Source organism: Pipistrellus kuhlii, unplaced genomic scaffold (assembly GCF_014108245.1).
Source record: "Pipistrellus kuhlii isolate mPipKuh1 unplaced genomic scaffold, mPipKuh1.p scaffold_m20_p_75, whole genome shotgun sequence".
NCBI lineage: Eukaryota > Metazoa > Chordata > Mammalia > Chiroptera > Vespertilionidae > Pipistrellus > Pipistrellus kuhlii.
Window position 1 is genome coordinate 360,271 of NW_023425579.1, and position 5,085 is coordinate 365,355.

Here is a 5,085-nt window from a genome sequence, read left to right on the forward strand (position 1 = left end):
CATGTGAGCTGAGCTGCGAAGGAAGAGCAGCGTCCTCGCGGAACCGGCCCGCCTTGGGCCCTGACCGCAGACGCGCCGCCTCCAGAACCGAGAGGGAATAACTGCTGGCCGAGCCCGGCGGCGGCATCCTCTCACGCTGCCCGCCCGGCCGCACACCCTGGGCGCCCAGGCCCTGCCTCCTCCTCCTGAGGAGGCCCCTGTCCTGTGCTCACAGGTCGCTGCACAGCAAACACGAATGTAAAAAGCGTCGGGTCTGTTGAAACCAGTTTGGCTCAGTGGATGGAGCGTCAATGGGCCCTGATTGGTGTGGCTCAGTGGATAGAGCATCGGCCTGCGGACGGAAGAGTCCCAGGTTTCGTTCTGGTCAAGGGCATGGGCCTTGGTTGTGGGCATATCCCCAGTAGGGGGTGTGCAAGAGGCAGCTGGTCGATGGTTCTCTCTCATCGATGGTTCTAGCTCTCTATCCCTCTCTCTTCCTCTCCGTAAGAAATTAATAAAATGTATTAAAAAATAAAAAAATTGTGTCTGGTCGTTCCGTTGACATTGCACGCGGAGGGCCCTCGGATCAGAGTGATGACGGGTAGAAAGGGGCGCGGGGACCACGCACACGCCCTTGGGGAAGCAGGGTGTTGGGAGGTGCTGGTGGGCCTGGGTGGGAAGGACAGACCCACGCAGACCCTCCCTCAGCCTCCTGCGGTCCCCCCCCCCCTTCCTGCAGGTGAAGCTGGGCTTGAAGTCGTCTCTCGGCTGAGAGGAGAGCTGGATGGAGGACAACAGATGGGGCCGCACAGCCCCGTCGCCGCTCAGTCCGAGGGGAACAGGTGGAGCTGGGCCCGGAGCGTGAATGCTGGCGATTCACGGGCGAGCAGCAGGCGGAGTGCCCGGCTCAGGCTGGCGACAGCTGGCAGCACGTGGACGGGGTGGGGCGGGGTGGATTCTGCCTCAGGGAGAAGGCATCAGAGGGGACCAGGGAGGGCACGGGGGAACTCCTCCTGCCCCCCCCCCCACTCCCCAGGCTGGGGCAGCTGACCTGCGAGATGTAAGGAGACTGGGGAGATGCTCCTTGGGGGCGCCCCCATCTCCCAACCCCCGCTGTCCTGGGCCTAACCCTAACCCCCAGGCATTCGGGCCATTCCAACAGCTGTGCAGGCTTTTGGCTGGGCCAGGGCCCAGGCAGGGGACAAAGGCAGCTGCCGCCCTCCCCCTGCAGACAGGGGTGGGAGCACAGGGAAGTGAGAAGTGGCAGTACCGTCTCCCTTTTCTGTCCAGTTTTCCTGTGCCCTGAGCCCTCCCTGCTCTTCTCCAAGGGAAGGGACAGAGCAGAAAAGCAATGTCTACTGAACACAGTGCTTCAGAGCCCAGCACTACGTCCTCCCATCAGCCCTTTAGAAGTGTCACGCCCCCGTTTCACAGGCGAGAAAACCGAGGTGCCCTACCAGACTCTCGAGAAGGGACAGAGGGACAGTATTTGACACGGAGCCCAAATTTACAGCCTCTGCAGAGGACTGAATTAGCGAAATGCCCAGCAGTCCCCCAGCTGGTTCTGGGCCTGGCTTTCTGAGTCAGAGCGGAGGGCAGTCAGGTCAGTGGAAGCTGAAGACCCTTTTCTTCGGAGATTTCTCCAAGGAGGAGCCATCTCAGCACCGGGGCCTGGCTTCAGAGACTTGGCCTTGGCTTGGGGGGCAGGACCGTCTCCCCAATCTTCGGTGGAGATATCTGCTGGGCATTCCTAGGGGGCCTTCAGCTCCAGACCCTCTGATGTGGGGCTCAGTGGCTCTCTGCCTAAAGCTGTACAGGGACTTGGTTCCTCCCACCAGCACCCAGCGGGCAGGGAGCAGCAGCCTCCTTGCCCCACGTCTGTCCGGGCTTCCCTCTGGCCAGCAGGGGGACCCCAAGCCCCAGGCACCGCCCGCACAGGGCCGCTGCTCCTGGCTCTGGATGCATCCCAACGCTCAGCACACCCACATCCCGCCCTGAGTCTCAGTTTCCTGCTCTGAGAAATGGGTACAAAACGGCACTTCAGCAGCCACAACGTGAGGGTGCAGAGCTCTGAACAGCAGAGTGTGGAGAGACTTCATTCTTCAGTGGTTGCCATCCTGCACGGTCCCATAGCTTCACGTACGAGAAACATCAGAACAGGCAAATCCTTTGAGACCGAACGCATGGTTTCCAGCGTCTGAGAGGGAACGGGCAGGGTGGGAAAGAAGTGGTAACAGCTGGAAGGTTTCAGGGAGATGAAAATGCCCTAAATTAAATTGGAGTGATAGTTGCACAATTCAATGACTGTACTAAAAGCCATCGAGTCGCACCCTTTAAATGGGTGAACTTTATGCCATAGAAGCTATAGCCCAGGAAAACGTGGCCGTGTGCTCTGAATCGAATCTGGGGACCCCCCCCCCCCCCTGTATCCATGGCCTCCTCTCCCCTCAGCACGTGCAGAAGCTGGGAGCACATTTCTTTTTATTAAGGAGCAGGAGGAGCTGGATGGACAGGAAGCAGGAAGGGGAGTGGATGTGCAGGAAGCAGGAAGGAGGAAGGAGAAGGGGCAGAGGAAGTCCCATTTCTCCTGGCCTTGATTGCCCCTCTGCCCTGTGCCCTTGGTGTGGGAGGGTCTGTCCAGGAGGGTGAGGACGAACTGGGCCATGCCAGGGCCTGAGCTCTGCTGAGTCCATGCCATGGTGAGCGACCAGGCCCTCCAGGTGGTGTGGTGGATCCGCCAGAGGCTGCCTCCAGGGTCAGAGAAGCCCAGGTCCATGGCTGGCGCCCCAGGCGAGGCCGGGGCGGGGGGGGGGGGGCGCGGACGGGAGGCGATGCCTGATGAAGAGCTGCAGGTGACGAGGGAAGCCATCGTTTTTTTTAAGTATTTTATTTTATTTTTATTTTTTAATCCTCACCCAATGTTATTATTCCACTGATTTTTAGAGAGAGTGGAAGAGAGAGGGAAAGGCGAAGAGAAACGTGGATGTGAGAGAAATACATGGGTGGTTGCCTCCTGCAGGCGTCTGGACCAGGGCCTGGGCCAGGGAGGAGCCTGCAACAGAGGTACGTGCCCCTGACCAGAATCGAACCCAGGACCCTTTGGTCTGCAGGCTGACGCTCTTTCCACTGAGCAACACCGCTAGGGCAAGGCTGAGTCTTTAACTGTGGCAGGCGCCTGGGGCCTGGGGCCTGGGGCCTGGGGCCTGGGGCAGGCTGTGCCAGGTGAGAGCCTGTGGGGCGGGGGGGGGGGGGGGGGGGGGGCGGCAAAGGCTCTCGCTGCCAAAGGGGAGTGAGGAGCCTGGAACAGGAGCCCCTGGGAGTGCTCCGGGCGTCTGTGTAGCCTGGGGAGGAATTACACTTCCCAGATTCCCCAATGAGGCTCCAGGGAAGTTCACAGACTACGATGTCTGGTGTCTGAGGCAGAACTGGAAGATGCCCCCCACCCCCAGCGCCCCCAAGGCTTCAGGGGGGGATCTCTGTCCTGCATGGGGGTCAGCGCTGGGCTGGGGGGTCGGAGTCCTCAGTGGACAGCGTGGGCCACCTGGCCTGACCCTGAGCAGGAGGCAGCCAGAGGGGACCCAGGTGGGGAAGGCGGAGCTTGCTTCCGGGCTGGGCTCCCACCCGTTGGGCTGTGCAGAGCGGGAGAGGGGTCAGGAGGGGCAGGAGGGGGGTGATGGAGGTGGCCGGGGGAGCAGGTGGCTCCCTGAGCCTGGGCACCCTGAGGTCTGTAAAGGGAATTTGCTGAGAGACCGAGAAAGGGTGTAAGGGCTCAGGAGGAGGTGCAGAGGGAGGATGGGGGTGGGGGGGATGGGAACGGAGGCTGGCTCGGGGAGCAGGTCTCAGAGCTGAGGACCGGGAGGGGCGGCCGGTGAGGTGGATGTGGGTGCTGAGCCGCTGGTGTAGGGGCGCATCCTGGGGAGCGGACGCTGGAGGCGGGGAGGGTGGGGTCGGCGCAGGGACAGCTCACGTTTTCCCGGCGTTTCTCACCCAGAATCACTTCCTTTGTGGAGCGGAGGGGGTGAGGGAGGAAGGGGAGGGCGAGGAGGGAGGGGCCCCGGGGTGCCGCCGCCCCCGCCCCTCCAGTTTGGTCTGCGGAGCTCTCCTGTCGCTCAGCCCCGTGCCCGGCGCCTGAGCCAAGTCTGCACCACTGCACCCCAGCCTGGACCTGGGCTGGACCTGGACCTGGGCTGGACCTGGGCTGGACCTGGACCTGGGCTGGACCTGGAGGGCTGGCCGGGGTTCGGGCGCCCACGCTGGCGGAGGCTGAGAACCTGGCTGGGGGGCTCGGACGGCTCAGGTGGCTAAGGGCTGCCGGCTTCGGGGACCAGGGCAGGTCTGTGCTGCCTCCATCGGGCTCGGCGGGTGCGGGAGAGGGAGCGGGTGAAGCGGGCGACCAGGGAGCCCCCTTCCTGGAGGTGGGTGGGCGGGCGCGGTCTGCAGAGCTGGAGCGGGGCCAGGGCGCCGCCGGGAGCCGGTGCACACGTCCCGTTGCAGGCGGGCGGGCGCTCGCGGGGAAAGGGCCCCCTGCCCCGCCAGGACAGATTCAGACCCCAGACCCCGTTGTCCCAGGTGAGGGCAGGGCGCTGCCTCTTTAAAAGCGGCCGGGCAGAGCCTCGGCACCATGTGATGCTGGCGAGGCTGGCCGGCGGCGCTCGCTGCAGCGGAGGGAGCGAGGACATGAGCGGCCGGCGTGGTGCTCGGAGCCCAGCCCAGCCCCGCGCGCCCGGCTCCCCCGCTCTGGGCCACAGCAGGTGCCCCCGACTTCGGGCACCACCTCCGGGGCCCCCTGGCGGCCGGCAGGCAGGCTGGTGAGCTCCTGGCACCCTGGTCTGGGGCATCGGCGGGCAAAGCCGGGCGTGGGGACCTGGTGGGGCGTGTGCAGCGGGCGGGAGGGGTGAATGAGGCCCCGGGGTGTTTTGGGGAGGCACAGAGGCTAGGCAGAGAGAGGGCCAGGGGTCTCACCAGCCCCGGCGGGCACCCAGCGGGCACAGCTCCAAGGGGAGGGACTCCCGGGGCCCCGTCCCCTGGGTCCCCCGCCCACAGCCTCCCCACCCCGGCCTCCCGACCGCAGGTGCCCCCCGCCGATGTGCCCGGCCGCCGCCCGCC